The sequence below is a fragment of the Salmo salar genome, chromosome 01, assembly GCF_965601325.2.
Source record: "Salmo salar chromosome 01, fSalSal1, whole genome shotgun sequence".
Classification (NCBI taxonomy): Eukaryota; Metazoa; Chordata; class Actinopteri; order Salmoniformes; family Salmonidae; genus Salmo; species Salmo salar.
The window spans coordinates 27,947,970-27,967,661 of record NC_138291.1 but is presented as its reverse complement, the minus strand read 5'-3'; positions in this window follow the sequence as shown (position 1 = coordinate 27,967,661).

The following is a 19,692-nucleotide window of genomic DNA, read 5'->3' as shown; positions in this document are numbered from 1 at the left end:
ACATGCGGGACAGGTACAGGATGGTAACAACAACTGCCCGATTTACACCAGGAATGCACAATCCCTCCATCAGTGCTCAGACTGTCCGCAATAGGCTGAGAGAGGCTGGACTGAGGGCTTGTAGGCCTGTTGTAAGGCAGGTCCTCACCAGACATCACGAGCGTTGTGTCAGCATCATCGGACTGAGCTTGTTGTCATTGCAGGCAATTTCAACACTGTGCGTTGCAGAGAAGACATCCTCCTCCTCCATGTGGTACCCTTCCTGCAGGCTCATCCTGACATGACCCTCCAGCATGACAATGCCACCAGCCATACTGCTTGTTCTGTGCGTGATTTCCTGCAAGACAGGATTGTCAGTGTTCTGCCATGGCCAATGAAGAGCCCGGATCTCAATCCCTTTGAGCACGTCTGGGACCTGTTGGATCGGAGGGTGAGGGCTAGGGCCTTGGTAGAAGAGTGGGGTAACATCTCACAGCAATAACTGGCAAATCTGGCGCAGTCCACGAGGAGGAGATGCACTGCAGTACTTAATGCAGCTGGTGGCCACACCAGATACTGACAGTTACTTTTGATTTTGACCCCCCTTTGTTCAGGGACACATTATTCCATTTCTGTTAGTCACATGTCTGTGGAACGTGTTCAGTTTATGTCTCAGTTGTTGAATCTTGTTATGTTCATACAAATATTTACACATGTTAAGTTTGCTGAAAATAAACACAGTTGACAGTGAGAGGATGTTTCCTTTTTTGCTGAGTTTATATTATTCCATGTTTCCAGTGGCTATTTTAGCATGTAAGTCTTGGTGGGGCAAGAAAGAAAAAATGTGGGATGCATGCCAGCAAAGCCACTACACAATACAACACTAAACAATACAGTAATTGCACTATTACAGTGACAAACGGTGCCCACAAACTGTTAGGGCCTACATAAAGCTATCCCAATGTCCCAACACATTACCACTGCTACACCTGGCTATCAGCTGAGCCTTGTCTGGCAGCAAAACAGTTAATTCAGCCTCATTAACTGCTTTTTTTTAAAACATAGCTGATATTTTTTGTATTTATTTAACCTTTATTTAACTAGGCAAGTCAGTTAAGAACAACTTCTTATTTACGATGACCTTCCCCCGGCCAAACCCTAACCCAGACGACGCTGGGCCAATTGTGCACCGCCCTATGGGACTCCCAATCACGGCCGGTTGTAATACAGCCTGGAATCAAAACATGGTCTGTAGTGACGCCTCTAGCACTGAGATGCAGTGCCTTATACCACTGCACCACTCGGGTGCCCCATGGCTGACTTGCTTTAAAAAATGTGGTTTCTACTGACAATTGCGATATATAAAGTATGGCATAAGGGGACGACAAGCAGATAAGAGGTAATCCGTAATTTCGATTAAGCAAGCTAGGACGTCCGTAGTCAATATAACTATTTGTTCAGCACTCTTGAAGTGTACAGCGACAGAATTCAGAACATGGGCTGTTCTTACAGTGTTCTCCCTGTACACCAAGTCAGAACTGTAGGATAAATAAAGGGGGCATATAAGCAGACAATGAAAGCTCTTACAATATTCGATGATTCAATTTCTAAAAAACAGCTGCACCACCAAGTCAGGACAGTAGGCCAAATTAAGAGGTAATAATAGACCAAAGTATTAGGGTGAGGCACATGGCCTACTTACAGCTTACTACACAACATACACTTAGTATTACTTTCTTAACTACAGTATTTTTTATATTTATTTTACTTTTATTTAACTAGGCAAGTCAGTTAAGAACAAATTCTTATTTTCAATGACGGCCTAGGAACAGTGGGTTAACTGCCTTGTTCAGGGGTAAAATGACAGCTTTTTACCTTGTCAGCTCGGGGATTTGATATTGCACCCTTCCGGTTACTCGTCCAATGCTCTAACCACTAGGCTACCTGCCGCCCCACAGGCATATTACATAATTTATGCAGCAGCATACAAGACATTTTTGGAGTCACCTTGTTGTGCTGTGCTCACTTGAACAGGAAGGTGGTGCGGCGGTCCTTCGTGGTCATATTTTGTTATCAAACTTTATCATCAAAATCTGACATTCTCTGGATTTATGGTGCTTTCAAGACAACTGGGAACTCGAAGAAAAAAAGGTTGAATCATGATGATGTCAGTGATCTTCAGGTCGTAGCTCTGGAAGGAGGCCCAAGTTCTGGATTTACAATTCTGAGTTGGATGAAAGTTAAAAACGTATTTTACAAGTCGCAACTCGTTTTTCCCGAGTTCTCAGTTGTCCTGAACTCAGTAAAGTCAGATTTTGCTGTTCCGAGTTAACAGTTGTTTTGAGCACGGCACAAATCATGCTTCATTGATAGCATGGCCAATGTTGCATGTTTATAATTTTAAACTAGGAAAAGAGATCCTTAATCTTAGGCTTGGGATGACACAGCAACTCCACTGAATAGCAGTCTAATGATTGCTTTGCAATGCTTGCAGTTAGCCACTGATTCCTTCCAAACCACTCATTGTTGAATTTGCGATTTTCAAGTTGTTGTGTAATGTTTGTCCAATGGCCGATGAGCACCAATAGGTTTTACCTATAATTTATCTTCTTTATTTCTCTTCATATGACAAGGATTAAAAATGATTTTCCAGTAGATTGTCGATTTGATTCATGATGATGACTGCTAGATAAGATTTTGAAAGTATGATGTTGACATGATCAGTCCAATCACAGCTACTGTAGATATAATGTGATTTGACGTAATTTTATCTGTGGCCAATGACCTTGAGCCTTCTTGGATGGGCACTTCTAATGTAACTCTATGGCAGCACCCAAGGGGCTTGAATTTTCTAGCTCTATCCTTAGACTTGGCGGTGACGTAGTGTCCCCATGAGTGACAGAACACTAAGCCAATCACGGCGCAACGCTCCTTATTTTCTGCTGGCTTGCCCCACCACCACAGAAAGCACTGAGCTAGGCTGAAACACCTGCCTTACTCAAGAAAACAAGAAAGAGACCATGTTTGTACGCGGGTTTATTAACTCAATGATATATACTGCTCAAAAAAATAAAGGGAACACTTAAACAACACATCCTAGATCTGAATGAAAGAAATAATCTTATTAAATACTTTTTTCTTTACATAGTTGAATGTGCTGACAACAAAATCACACTAAAATAATCAATGGAAATCCAATTTATCAACCCATGGAGGTCTGGATTTGGAGTCACACTCAAAATTAAAGTGGAAAACCACACTACAGGCTGATCCAACTTTGATGTAATGTCCTTAAAACAAGTCAAAATGAGGCTCAGTAGTGTGTGTGGCCTCCACGTGCCTGTATGACCTCCCTACAACGCCTGGGCATGCTCCTGATGAGGTGGCGGATGGTCTCCTGAGGGATCTCCTCCTAGACCTGGACTAAAGCATCCGCCAACTCCTGGACAGTCTGTGGTGCAACATGGCATTGGTGGATGGAGCGAGACATGATGTCCCAGATGTGCTCAATTGGATTCAGGTCTGGGGAACGGGCGGGCCAGTCCATAGCATCAATGCCTTCCTCTTGCAGGAACTGTTGACACACTCCAGCCACATGAGGTCTAGCATTGTCTTGCATTAGGAGGAACCCAGGGCCAACCGCACCAGCATATGGTCTCACAAGGGGTCTGAGGATCTCATCTCGGTACGTAACGGCAGTCAGGCTACCTCTGGCGAGCACATGGAGGGCTGTGCGGCCCCCCAAAGAAATGCCACCCCAGACCATGACTGACCCACCGCCAAACCGGCCATGCTGGAGGATGTTGCAGGCAGCAGAACGTTCTCCACGGTGTCTCCAGACTCTGTTACGTCTGTCACATGTGCTCAGTGTGAACCTGCTTTCATCTGTGAAGAGCACAGGGCGCCAGTGGCGAATTTGCCAATCTTGGTGTTCTCTGGCAAATGCCAAACGTCCTGCACGGTGTTGGGCTGTAAGCACAACCCCCACCTGTGGACGTCGGGCCCTCATACCACCCTCATGGAGTCTGTTTCTGACCATTTGAGCAGACACATGCACATTTGTAGCCTGCTGGAGGTCATTTTGCAGGGCTTTGGCAGTGCTTCTCCTGCTCTTCCTTGCACAAAGACGGAGGTAGCGGTCCTGCTGCTGGGTTGTTGCCCTCCTACGGCCTCCTCCACGTCTCCTGATGTACTGGCCTGTCTCCTGGTAGCGCCTCCATGCTCTGGACACTACGCTGACAGACACAGCAAACCTTCTTGCCACAGCTCGCATTGATGTGCCATCCTGGATGAGCTGCACTACCTGAGCCACTTGTGTGGGTTGTAGACTCCGTCTCATGCTACCACTAGAGTGAAAGTACCGCCAGCATTCAAAAGTGACCAAAACATCAGCCAGGAAGCATAGGAACTGAGAAGTGGTCTGTGGTCCCCACCTGCAGAACCACTCCTTTATTGGGGGTGTCTTGCTAATTGCCTATAATTTCCACCTGTTGTCTATTCCATTTTCACAACAGCATGTGAAATGTATTGTCAATCAGTGTTGCTTCCTAAGTAGACAGTTTGATATCACAGAAGTGTGATTGACTTGGAGTTACATTGTGTTGTTTAAGTGTTCCCTTTATTTTTTTGAGCAGTGTATATACAGTTGAAGTCTGAAGTTTCCATACACCTTAGACAAATACATTTAAACTCAGTTTTTCACAATTCCTGACATTTAATCCTAGTAAAAATTCCCTGTCTTAGGTCAGTTAGGATCACCACTTTATTTTAAGAATGTGAAATGTCAGAATAATAGTAGAGAGAATGATTTATTTCAGCTTTTATTTCTTTCATCACATTCCCAGTCGGTCAGAAGTTTACATACACTCAATTAGTATTTGGTAGCATTGCCTTAAATTGGTTAACTTGGGTGAAATGTTTTGGGTAGCCTTCCGCAAGCTTCCCACAATAAGTTGGGTGAATTATGTCCCATTCATCCTGACAGAGCTGGTGTAACTGAGTCAGGTTTGTAGGCCTCCTTGCTCGCACACGCCTTTTCAATTCTGCCCACAAATGTTCTATGTGATTGAGGTCAGGGCTTTGTGATGGCCACTCCAATACCCGGACTTTGTTGTCCTTAAGCCATTTTGCCACAACTTTGGAAGTATGCTTGGGGTCATTGTCCATTTGGAAGACCCATTTGCGACCAAGCTTTAACTTCGTGACCGATGTCTTGAGATGTTGCTTCAATATATCCACATATTTTTCCATCCTCATGACGCCATCTATTTTGTGAAATGCACCAGTCCCTCCTGCAGTCCCTCCTGCAGCAAAGCACCCCCACAACATTCACGGTTGGGATGGTGTTCTTCGGCTTGCAGGCCTCCCCCTTTTTCCTCCAAACATAACGATGGCCATTATGGCCAAACAGTTCTATTTTTGTTTCATCAGACCAGAGGACATTTTTCCAAACAGTACGATCTTTGTCCCCATGTGTAGTTGCAAGCCGTAGTCTGGCTTTTTATGGCTGTTTTGGAGCAGTGGCTTCTTCCTTGTTGAGCGGCCTTTCAGGTTATGTCGATATAGGACTCGTTTTACTGTGGATATAGATACTTTGTACCGGTTTCCTCCAGCATCTTCACAAGGTCCTTTGCTGTTGTTATGAGATTGATTTGCACTTTTCGCACCAAAGTACATTCATCTCTAGGAGACAGAACGCGTCTCCTTCCTGAGCGATATAATGGCTGTGTGGTCCCATGGTGTTTATACTTGCGTACTATTGTTTGTATAGATGAATGTGGTACCTTCAGGCATTTGGAAATTGTTCCCAAGGATGAACCAGACATGTGGAGTTCTACAATAATTTTTTCTGAGATCTTGGGTGATTTCTTTTGATTTTCCCATGATTTCAAGCAAATAGGCACTGAGTTTGAAGGTAGGCCTTGAAATACATCCACAGGTACACCTCCAATTGACTCAAATGATGTCAATTAGCCTATCAGAAGCTTCTAAAGCCATGACATCATTTTCTGGAAATTTCTAAGCTGTTTAAAGGCACAGTCAACTTAGTGTATGTAAACTTCTGACCCACTGGAATTGTGATCCAGTGAATTTTAAGTGAAATAATCTGTCTGTAAACAATTGTTGGAAAAATGACTTGTGTCATGCACAAAGTAGATGTCCTAACCGACTTGCCAAAACTATAGTTTGTTAACAAGAAATTTGTGGAGTGGTTGAAAAACAAGTTTTAATGACTCCAACCTGTGTATGTAAACTTCCGACTTCAACTGTATATTTGACATTGTTTGCTAACTGATATGTGACACGTATTAATGCCCAAATAACATGCAAAACAGGCAAGCCCCCATATATGTATATATGTTGGCCTCAAAATGTGACGGGTCACCACTGCATGTTTCACTCTGTCATGTCTAGGCCACTTACTCATTGAGCTTTCAGAGTAACTCCAATCCCATCCTCCCCTCAGTGTATTTACCCAATCTGCAGGGACACTAGCATGTTGCTCGTCCACAGGGTTGACAGACACTCAGATTGTGCTTGACTTAACGCTGTGAGTTCAGGAGCGGTGAGAGCAGAGCAGAGAGCAATAGTCCCAGCAGACCCGAGGAGAGCAGCCAGGGCGGTAAAGTAGCAGGCAGGCCACCGGCGGAGAGCAGACGAGCTAACAACCTCGGCCTCCACTGAGCCAGGCCAGGAGCTATGGAAGTGAACCATAGAAAATGCATTCATCACAGAAAACAGGCAGGCACGCTAACACTACCCGGGGAGGGGGAGGACTGGGATGGGATGGGATGGGGGAGGTGTGGTGGAGGGAAGATGGTTCCATCATTTCAGGAAGCTGAGATTCCTGGGACTTGCGTATTCCCTGCTCTATATAATTATAAGAGGCAATTTCCTTTTTTGAAATAATGTCTAGCTAACCAATTAATTGTAATAATCCTCCATGTAAAAATGGCAGTATTAAACGACACGAGACAGCGCCAGGGTGATGGTGGCTTTAAGTTGACTGAAGGAAGAAAGGAAAGGAAAGACGGGTGTATTCTCTCTCTGTCGCTGTGGGGTCTGGTAGCTCCTACACATACTGTGTACATATCTGAGATGTAATGGGTACATTTAGAGTTGTTATTTTCATGCTAAATGAGGATCTTCCAGCCTTTCCAGATATCCCAAGCTGTACAGCACCCTCTCAACTGGAAACAGCCAGCCAGCTATTGACAAGTAAAAACACCTTTCATTAAGGTTACAACGCATCTCATCAGAATGCAATCTCGATTGCAGGTGTATGACGGCTGTGTATTGCTTAAGTGTGTTTCATTATTCTCTGAGCAGCACTGATGATGGGGAGGGAAAGGATTACACGTCAGTGTGAGTGATTGGGTTTGAACAGAGCTGCTGCACAGACTTTGCATCAACCAAAGGCTCAAATTACACTTAGGTTGAAAACGGAGCACGCAAATACCCAGGAGAACATGTGGCACAGATATAAAGCATGGGCCACCATCTCTCTCCCTGTCTCTCTCTCTCGCGCTCTCTCTCTCTCTCTCGCTCTCTCGCTCTCTTGCTCTCTCTCCCCTCACCCTGTCTAATTTTCTTTATCCCTTTCTCCTCTCTCTCCCTCCTTTCTCTTTTTAAATCCTCAGCTGCTCTGTACGATACGGTTGAACTTATAGTGAGACTGACTTTATTGTGCTTATTTATTGCTCCATTTGTGAAATTTGAGGCATTGCCAGACAAGTCTATTATTATTCAATAACAGGAGCTGGGCATTTTTCACAACCTAAGGGTATCAGTGTCTAAGGCAGCACAATGTACAGAGAACTTTTACGTCATTTACTTCCAAAAGTAGGGTCAAATACTGTAGTATTGTGTTATATTTTGTGTCCTCTTAACAGGGGAAATGCTGACTAAGATTTCCCAGGACAGGACCATGTATCCTGTAGTGTTCAGTACTCAGGTTGACTAATGTAATGTGTAATGTAAGTGCTCAGCTGAATGAGGTTGTGGCCAGGGGCCAGGGGCCAGGGGCCAGTGGTAGGTGTTACTTTGAACCAATAAATCCTATTGCCCTTTTAGCCTGGCATCGCTCCATTCACTGTGCCTAAATAAACACTGGCTCCATCCCCATCTCTTGCCCAATATTTTGTTCCGTACAACTTCACTTAGTTGTACCTTGTACCGGATTGATCTTATTCTACTGCAGTATACTATATAAAATATATCTAACCAACCATTTTTTCAATGTCATGATTTTTGTGAATCACTCTCCCGCTGTACCTGTTACTCAAGCATAAGATGATCCATGAAGCCAACACCTCTGACCCTCCTTTGGACTCTGTGTGGCTAATCAATAGCCTCTAACTGCCTAGCAGGCAGACTGGGCTACAGCCCATCTGAGATTTCCTCCTTTCCCTGTCCAGCTTCACTGTTTTAAGTGCATTTATCAGGTTACACGCCTACTGTCCTCCCCATTTAATGCACTGGAAGCAGGGAGGTCAAGCTGTTGTGCATACACGGCCCTCACTGAATCAGCATGCAGGAGTGTTTTGGTCCTGATATCCACACAGGCCTCACACACGCACACACACACGCACGCACGCATGCACACACACACATGCACGCGCACGCACACGCACACACACGCACGCACGCACGCACGCACACACACGCACACACGCACACACACACACACACACACACACACACACACACACACACACACACACACACACACACACACACACACACACACACACACACACACACACACGTACAGAGGCTGGGGAAGAGTCAGCCGACACTCAGTTGAAAACATAGCCCGTTCTGGAGCCTGTATTTCTAAAGTGACATACCAGTCGAGTGCATCCTGTGAGCTGATATGGTTCCTGGACAGAGCACTCACTGAGGTCATTCACACCAATTGGAGAGAGCTGCCTGAATGGCCCTGCATTTCAGCTGATCAACACCATAGAAATGAAGTGATCCAAAAAATCCCCTGAGCAATGGTCCTGAGGGAGCAGACAGAGGGGAAAACGACAGCAGTCCTCAGAAGAGAGAAGCAGGCAAGCATGCACGTCTATATAACAGGACTCCACTAATACTAAAACGTACTGCAAAACAGTGCACACTTTCCTTATTTTTTTAGTATAAGAAGTATTTCTGAGACTATAACAATGCAAACACACACACACACACTACATAATCCAACCTGAAGTTTTGTTCCTTCATTTGAGATTTATATGGCTGGCTGTATCTTTATCTATACGGCTCTATATGGTGCTGTGGGGAGCAGAAATATCGCTGCTATCTGTGGAGTCTATCTTCTATTGCCGAAGCAAAGCCCTGGTGTGGTGGGACTTCTTCTGCCTCTGTTTTATTTTATTGCCTCTGCCATGTATTCACACGTTCTTATGGGATTTTCCAATTTAGCCACTGGTTTGGAAATAATGAAGGTAGATAAGGAGCTCGGATAAGCATGAATACGTCCATCAAATGGAGAAAAACTCAGAGAGTGTGCTCACTTCACAGGAATTGAACACAATCACCATGGCATTAAAGACCAGTACTGTAATGTGTACACTTACAGCTAGATAAAGACATTCATTTGATTAATGTGTGCACGAACACTTGAGCATAGCACGTGCTGATTTTAGTATACTATTGCTAAACTATTGCCTAGTATTTCCTCTAGTCTTTTCCTTGTAATACAGTATTTTTATCTCAAATGTGGATGTCTCATACATAGTGTTTTCAGATGTGAATTAATTCAAATATTTTCACCATTGCTCAAAACCCAAATTTAAGATGTATTCATATTTTTTCAAATGATCAAATCTGCAAACGGTTTGTTTGAATTTAAGCAAAAATGAAATGTCCTACTCAAGGAAATGCTTTGTGTATAGACCTTATAGAAACACATTTGATTTAGTAAATTATAACCAATCCTTACTCAGCAAGATCTTTGCATTGTACTCGTATATTTCTTTAGAGATATACAGAATATCACGTGTTCATGCATTTGTGTTTGTCGTGACCATGTGACTTTCTCAGTGATAGTAGCAGTGGCAGTAGTGACAGTGACAGGGTGGTGGCAGCATGGGAATTTGTGTTTCTTCACTTGCATTCAGAGTTCAGGCTCTTTCAGAGCCCCAGCCAGATAATAAAATGGTCAGGAGTAACTCACAGGGGGAAGCCAGGGATGGACGTGACCTTTTCTGCATGTCAACCAAAGGTTAGAAATCTCCACTGGCCTTAAAGGAAAGGCACTTGTATGCCATAATGGAGGAGGCCCCTGCTTATTCTTGCAAACAGGGAGAGACCAGTTCCAATCCCAGGAGAATAGCCCTGGCTGCTGAGGAATTATTTCTGCAAATACACATACATACTGTCTATCCTCCCTTCACCTTTCCTTCTGCCTCTCAGTCTCATTCTATCGCTCTCTCCCCCTCCCCTCTCCGCAGCCTTTTGGTTTCTGATATCAAACAAAGCCTTTTGAGAATAAAAATACTTTGTTGCTGCTCAAAAAGGAGGGTGAAAATATAGCTGGTCAAAGGCAAAAAAGGTGTAAATGTTTTTTTTTTATTAACAGGAATTCGTAAGTATTTTGTAATTTAGAATATATTTACTTACATTTCCTACCATTTTATATTTGAAGAGGTTTAATTGTCAAACGTGTAAGGAGATGATAAGAATTAATTTGATGGAAGGAAATAGGTGATCAACTGCCTAAAATAAATTGCTCGTTCCTTATCCTCTTATGAGACATAGAAATCTAGTAAATATTGGCGTGGCACTTTGTCTGGAGCCCATATACATATTGCACATCATATAACACATATGACCGCTCTCAATTCAAACATTTATATTCAAAAATGGGATTTTGTATTTAAAATATGACTCATAAACCATGATATATGGAAATTGACAGATCATATGTGATTCCTAAATTAAATATCATATAGATGACATGTTTGATGTCCTTTCCTCCCCTCTCTCCTCGCCTGAGAAAGGAGCCTTGACCATGCAGGTCATTTACAGTGTTATGGGAGTGCAAAACATGCTGTAAATAAATAAGAGTCGATCCATTTCATTTTAGAACGGGGGAGGTTAGCCCCCCAATGTCCCCTGAAGTGGTTGTCCCTTCACAGTGCACATCTGTATATCACACAGAGAGGACTGGACAGCAAATGGGGCAGCAAGCGACACTCTTCAGTCCATTTGCTCATTTCAATATGGTGTCTGTCTGTGTGGTTATGGCCTTGGGCACGGTACAGTAGCAACCCCCTTCTTACCTCACCACTCACACCATCTCTCCATCTCTCCCTCTTTCCGGTCTCTCATATGTCCCTTTGACCTTGCTCTCAATCACAGAGAGACGTAATAAACACACACACACACACATACACACACATGCACACACAAACACACACGCGTCACACACGTGCAGATGCTACCATTGCGATGTTCTGGACATAATGCCATTTAGGAAGCCTTTCAAGCCTTGTTAAAGACTTGGTGTAAACAAACCATCTCTCAATCACATGCCGACATAGCCTACACACACAAATCCACAAACAAAGTGTAGATGCACTCTAAAGAAAAGGTTCAATGTAAAATATAATAACAACAACAAAAATAGCATGACTTCCAAATTCATTCATTCATAAAAAAATGTGACAGTGCTCCTCAGATACGTTTTTTAACCATAGAAATACTGTAGAAAGTGTCTTTTGCATTGTCAGTCTAGAGCTGTACGATGTGAGACACAAAAGGTACCTCTGTCAAGTCCTGACATCCATCAATACCATCAAGCTATAGCTGCAGGGCTGGACTATTGTCTTTGTGTAGTTAAAGCTCACATATCGGCAGGTATTTTGGGACACTTTTCACTGGAATTAACACTGTCACTACACAGCTAATGAGAATGGTCAGAGAATAGATTATTGTAGAATAGATTGTAAGCACTTCAATAGGTATATGCAGCTTAATTGCCCTTAGTCTCTGTCTGCAGCTTCAACATGTTCTGTTCATGGGCATGTTTGGATTGTCCTGATTGACTCTGTAGCAGAATGATGGGACAGCTGCACTTCATGATACAGTACATGCATCATCATACTGGAGAGCTAGTGAATGAGGATCGCCCCAGTGTATAAGATGTTTATCTCATTTAAAATCCATTTTATTTGTGTTGTTTCCCATCTTTTTTACATTTCCAATTTTAAAAAACCCACAAATATGTCTCTTATTACTTCTTCAGTTCCATGATCTAAGATGGAGGTGATGGTTTTGGCGACACTTGGCCCCAGACATGGAGACTGATTGACTTTACTGGCTCAGGAATAATGATCAAAACCCATCCAATGAATTTCTTTATTGTTGTTACTGTTTCATTTGTGTGTGTGCGTGCGTGTGTGTGTGTGTGTGTGTGTGTGTGTGTGTGTGTGTGTGTGTGTGTGTGTGTGTGTGTGTGTGTGTGTGTGTGTGTGTGTGTGTGTGTGTGTGTGTGTGTGTGTGTGTGTGTGTGTGTGTGTGTGCGTGCATGTGTGCGTGTGTGTGTCGAGGTAAAACAGAGAGAATATTACCCAATCCTCTCCATGCATTATTGTAATTATATTTCCCAGGATAGCTCAATTAAGTCATACTGCTCCAGGGAACACAGTGGTTTATGGTTTGACACTCACAAGGGGTCCAGTCTGTTAAGTAAGGAAAAGGAATACAACTGTTAAAATGGCCACAATATCAATTTAATGAAGAAATCATTTTAGGCCTCCCAGTCAGGTGTGGATCATATGTTTTTAACCACTTTGTGCTGCTCAAGGTCAGATAAAGGTAGCTTTCGCCTTTCTGCTCTGACCGATGCTCCATGGGAGATGAACGGACACAGTAACATGAAGACAGGCTTTTAGCGTAATGTAATGTATTCTAATGAGAAGAGCTCCATCTATGGACCACCTGTTGAACTGCATTTATTATAGAGAGCAGCTTGACAGCTGGATTTGTCAGTTTCATCTCGATCATGGACTGATTCTGAAGCTTGGAATTCAATTCAAGAATCTCTAAAAGGAAATGCTTGTAAATGGCACTATTTTCTATTGTCCGGTTTCTCTGAGTATAAATGACAGTCAGCTTGAAAAATGTTGGAGGTCAGACAGTAGCCTTTATGATTATATATTTGTGTGAATCAGAACAAATGTGAATATTTGAAGGAATTGCATGTCATGCCCGATGACACAGGTAGATTCAGCACTTATGATGATATGTGGTTACATCACTGTCCTCAAGGGTGGGACTCATGGCTGGGCCTCAAGGCTGGGCCTCAAGGCTGGGCCTCATGGCTGGGCCTCAAGGCTGGGCCTCATGGCTGGGCCTCATGGCTGGGTCTCAAGGCTGGGCCTCAAGGCTGGGCCTCAAGGCTGGGCCTCATGGCTGGGGCTCAAGTCTGGGCCTCATGGCTGGGCCTCATGGCTGGGCCTCAAGTAACATTTCCTTTTATTTACAGTATATTCGTAGACCTTGGCTGAAATAAATGAGTTGAGACAAGTGTGAGGAGCTGATGTTATCAACAATTTCTTCATGACATCGGAAAACGAGTGTGCGCGAGACATTCAACTATTTCACTGCCAGTGTCTGACAGGCAGCAGCCCTGGGGGGGGGGGGGGGGGGGGGGGGGGGGTTGCACCATCGTGAAACTCGTTGTGTCATTCATTATCTTACATCTGAACTATCCTGCTGGATGGTGGGAGAGACAGCCATATCTGTCAGGGTGAGGAGAAGATGCTTTATACTCTGTGTACAGTGAGCACACCCCCTCACACGGTGAGATTAGCAGTCTGAACCGCACAGCATGGCACTCTAAAGGGGTCATTCTTGCAGCGTGCCTTAAATTTACTGCCTCTTTTAATATTCTGTCATAGTTAAACATTTTATTGGTCTTTTTTATGACCATATCCTTATGTCCCAAGCTTATGAACTTCTCTATGCAAATCACTCACTCCTCTCCCTATCTTTACAAAAGTGGTGGTCTTCTGGTATCCCTTTTGTTGAGGAAGGAAATTATTCAATGTAGCCTAGTCTCAATTCGGTGAACAGGGTTGCTCTTCATACAAACAATATAACTATTTGTTGTGTTTTACCTATCCCAGATGCAGTGCTTCAGGGCTGGTGTATGTATAGCTCAGCTCAGCAGAGAGCTGGCTATTAAACCATTGGAGTTATACTGTGAGTTCCTGTTCCAACATATTACTGCTCTGGTGAAGTTAATTGTAGCCAACACATTTCTCCACCTCATTTGTCAATGTAAGTCTTTGCTTTAACTTTGTCGATTTCCTCTTAACCCCCTGAATTAGAGGCAGCTAAGGCCCTCACAGGGAGATAGAGGGAAGAGGGAACAGCTGTCGTCGGCTACAAATGACTGGAGGAACTGGTGCCTGCCTCAGCCATAAGGAATTCAGGACATCGCCTCTCCACTGTGACTGTACGCTCTTTGTGTTGGCCACTCTAGGCTCAGGACAGGAGAGACGCTTTATGTATACATCAAAGGTGGCTGGTGGGAGGAGTTATAGGAGGACGGGCTCATTGTAATGGCTAGAATGGAAAAAAATGGAACAGTATCAAACACGTCAAACATATGGAATCCACATGTTTGACTCCGTTCCATTTATTCCACTCCAGCCATTACAATGAGCCCGTCCTCCTATAGCTCCTCCCACCAGCCTCTTCTGGTCTACGTAGACTACTGTTAAGCTGGAGCATTATGGTGAGAGCTGAAACAAAATCATGAACTGACACTGTTTTTCAACCCCTTGTCTTGAGTTTTCCTTGTGGTTCTACTGCACTGCACTGCTCTGGACTGTAACACACAGGGGACTGGCTTCTCTGAGATCAACACTTGTACTCACTTCACCTCTGTTGCTCTCTCCATTCTTGTTTTTCTTTTTCCCCCCTCTGAGGCCAGATGAGCCAGCAGCCAGAGACAAGGGGGGGAGAGGATGAGCAGGAGATTTACCAGCGTGGATCTGACACTTTGGGCAGGGGTTTATGAATTAGATTTTGTCCCCTGACTTTGACTCACAGTGCACTGCTCTCTCAGAGATACACATAGAGAAGAGAACGTGGCTACTTTTAAAGATAGAGCAGTCAGGCTCATTCATAACCATGTGTTGTTGTTTTTGTCTGCGGCCGTGTGGATCCTTTAGAGACAGGCCAGTGGAGGGAGGGAGGGGGCCACGTGGAGAGCAGAGTGCCTGCCTGCAGGCTGCCAGAAGACAGAAGAAGAGAGGACTGACCAGTGGCCAGGGACCTGAGCTATTGTCCTGGTGCTATGGTGACTGTCTGGGAGTGATCAATATTACATTAGTAAAATCTTGCTATATGTATTTGACTCTCTCTCCCTCTCTGCCCTCCCCCTCTCTCTCCCTGCCTCTCTCTCCCTGCCCCTCTCTCCATCTTTCTGTCTCCTGCATGGTTTTTAATGGTAGTTATTTGATTGGGAAAGGTGCTTTAAGGAGAGAGCAGCCTCTAAGTGTTCCTGAATGGTCCTAATGAAGGTGGAAAATGGAGACATAAAGAGGGAATGGGTACACTTTTCACTTTGCTCTGACATACCGTCACTGCCCCCCGAAGCCCTTGAGGGGGCATTTGGAGAGGGTGCGACCATGCTTAAAATTCCCCTCCTCCTCCTCAGACTAATCCTTGAGGATATTGACCTTGGAAAGGGGCAAGTATCGGAGAGGGGGTTGGGTGAGGGCCGGGGTAGAGGTGGCTCTCTAGGTAGAGAATATGCACGGGTTAGTTGACCTACAGAGATGCCACGCCCTCATACAGTACAACCTGCCTGCATGCGCCCAGCCTGAGCCTACACACATGCGTGTTGCTCACAAACAGGAAGTCAGAGGAGAAATCAAAAGGAAAGTCACACAACTCAAAAGGAAATCAAATGAACATGGCATCATAACTGCTGGAATCAATCATTCCAATTTCAGTCCTCATCTCCAGCCCTTGGCTATTGATTGGAGCGTGCCATAGTCACACACAGCACTATCGGATCCATGGCCCAGAATGTGGGTGTCTCTCAAACACCACTCCCCCTAGCCCCTGTCCCTCGCCCTGACCCATCTCCATGTTAGACAAGTTCACCATCCTGTTCTCTCTCAAGCCCATGTCAATGGGTGTCAATACTGTGGATTGTCTCAGCGACAGGAGAGTCGATGAGGGGCTGATAAGCGAGAGGCTGCTTTGTTTTAGTAATGACGGATTAAAAGAATGCCCCTGCCCCTTCCTTTAACCTGCAGCAAAACCTCAAACACAAAGCAACATCAATACAGGGCTGCTGGACACAAACCTTGATCCCTGTGTTAGATCAGACATTCTGCATGTCCACAGAGCACTCACACTGTATTGGTGGAAGACTGCGTTTTTCAATTCTACATTGAAAGTGATGTATAAGATACTGCATAGCTTGCAGGTTATTTTCTTATTCTGTAGTTTATGATAGTTACGGCACATGAGGCATCCTCTCAGAGGAATGTTTGTGGGATTCTGTTGAAAATGGTGCTGAGTTTAAATCCCAAGTGGGAGTAATACTGAAGCATAGTCTACAGGGATTTATCCTGAAACACTCAATGGAAGGAAGAGGGCAGAAATCTATAGAATTTGGGGCTATAAAATAGTTCATTTTATTTTTCGAGCTGATTAATTGCTAGGTTAATGATATTTTATAATGTTACATTAACACTTTAACGATTTAATACTCTTGGTTCTGCACTGCAATATCCAAAGTTCATTAGAAATTAATCAAATCTCACTGCTGATGGTGCAGCAGTCATTAAATTTGTTGTAATTATGATCTACTTCTCAATAAGACACTAAGTTTGGAAAAAATAGTGGTGCTTTGACTTTATTTTGGACACACAGTCATGTGTGCACACACACACATGCACACGCACACACACACACACACACACACACACACACACACACACACACACACACACACACACACACACACACACACACACACACACAAACACAAACACAAACACACACACAATACAGTACACTAGAGACGGCACTGTGTAAACGTAAATCAGAATATATGTTTTGGTTTTCACAAGCATTGATTCAGTCTGCTGTTTGTTTTGTGTCTGGTCTGCTCAGTCCCCTGTCCCCACAACCAACAAATCACATCTCAATGTATTTCAATACGGCCACAAGAGACCCACAGTGGATGCTGAAACCATGCAGCTACTACTGCCCTCTCTACCAAACATTTCTGGTATCATACCATACAGTTACCAGTGGTACATGCTTCCTCTAGTGTTAGGGGACAGAAACTGCATTGTCTCTGCTGTTACTAAATAGGGGTAGCTAGGATTTTATTGCAATATTCATAATAATGGGTGCATGAATGATTGTGTCCAGTATTTCATAGAGGAGTATCATCCTATATTCAGAACACAAAGAAAGAGACAGTAGGAAAACACAATGATCTTTTAAACGGCTCATTGGTTCTGTTTACATGTTGGTGTAGGGCGGATTCTCCCTTTCTCTAACCAGATTCTTCCAGCGGTGTTAGCCTGCAAACAATACAGTCTAACACTAGAGTCCTCCTCCTCTCCAATGACAGGCCTTTTATGGCGTGACAGTTGCACTATACCTCCGCAATTACTTTTCAATTAGCACGATGAACATTTCCAACACTGCGGCGCAATTATTTTACAGCCCAGTGTCTTAGCCCATTAATGGTGCTACCAACATCACGGGAGTGATAAACCATCTGTCCAGGCTCCCAAAGAGATAGAGAACACTTAATGGAGTGAAAAAGTAAAAGCAATTAATGTCACATTAATATAATGATAATAATGCCTTCCCTTGCAGCCCTGGTGAGCAGGGGGCCTGGGGATTAGGGACTGGGCTTCCACTGGGGCTGCTACCCTGCTAAACAGAGGAGAGGGGACCCATCCTGCCCAGGCTGTTGGTCCCAAAACAGCTCCCACTATGGGTAGGAGGCCAAACAAACCCCGCTTAAAGCTGTACTGTAAATGGGGCCCGTTTTTACTCTTTGAAAAGATATATTGGCGAAATATTGGTTTACCTGTGTTTTAGTGCCCGTATGTTAGTGCTGAATTAATGGATAGATGGCTGAATGGCTGAAATATTGAATTGAAATAATAAAACTCAAGAATGCATGAATTCATGTATTTTAGAGTTTTAGGTGATCCCACTATGTCCTCTGTGTGCTGTACGGCTAGGAAAATACATACTGTAGGTGAGGCTTTGGAGTTTTGAGTTCTTTCAAGGCATACGTTCTTTAGGGATTTAAGTTCTATTAGTCCTGTGGGAGGGTGTATGTATTCATGCAAACGTGTGTGTATCCGTGTGTGTGTGCTGTCTCCTGAGTGGCTCCCTTGTCCCCTCCTATCTACTGACCCCTCTGTGTTCCCACCGCCCTGTTCTGTTTGTGTTAATTCCTCTACATCTCCTGGGTGGCTTACATTAGAATATCTTAACCACTGGGCTGCATTAGCATAGCGTGATGGATGCCACTGAATCTCCGTGCCAGATAACGTCCACATTTTGCATTTTAAACTAAGCTACGCCATGAACGTGCTATCCATTTTCACATGGGGAAATTAGGCCCTGGTGGGAGAACGCCTGGCACTCTGTCATCCCAGGCAAAGCTCCCTGCCCAGGTTTTATGACACCTCTGGGGCACCATACTGAGACAGGTTGAGGGTCACTGACTGTCCAGAGCTGGACATCTATGATGTCATTGAAAAAACATTGAATAAACTTTCAAATTATTCGACTTCTTGTTGTGAAGACTGAACAAAGTAATGGATGTTGGGTGTTTTCAGACAAAGATATCTACTTCCTTTAGTTAGGTCTGTTTTCTGAACTCCTATAGCAGTCAATAGCACTCGCATTCAACACTGAGCTACTTACAAGTGAAGCAACATACATCATACATCATGTTCTATTTAATCATTATAATTCTCCAGATGCCACCTGTGCATAGGTCTCAATGCATTCAGGCTCCATCTCCTGTGTGACTGTGAGAGGCTGGGTGTTGATTTCCTTTACAAGGCTGTCACGGCCTCCAGCAGCTGATCAATAGGAATAAATCAGCCCGCTCCTTTACGTGACATGAGATAGTTGTACATTTATAAGCCTCTTTATGAGATAAGATCTTGAAACTTGAGCTTACGTCATACTTAGCGACACACTCACAACCCCAGCAGCAGCTCACAAGGTGCTGCGATGCTTAGTGGGTAATAGAGAGGCAGAGTCTATATCAGACCTCCGCTAAAGAGGAGTAATGGAATAGCAACTTACGAAAAATAATGTAATCATACCAATGCCGTTTTCAAGATACAGTACATTTTATCATTATATTCATATTCATATAAAAAAAAGTCTGAAACTAAATAATTGTGATCTGTACAATTATTGTCTAGCAAATGTGTATGCATCTACTATTTTAAACATCACACCTTAAGCACTTTAGAATGAATGTGTCTGTTACACTGTACTGTATGTGAGACTGATGAATTGTGTCTCTCCTTGCTTTCTCCTTATAGAAGCATGAAATACATTCCAGAGCAGCTCAGTGATTCTGTAATGTTCCGCTAATTACGTTTGACTAATTATGATTATTTTACGTGGCAATATTATATGCTGGGAGTTTCCCCCCTCATAATGCTGTGGCCCCTCTTTCTG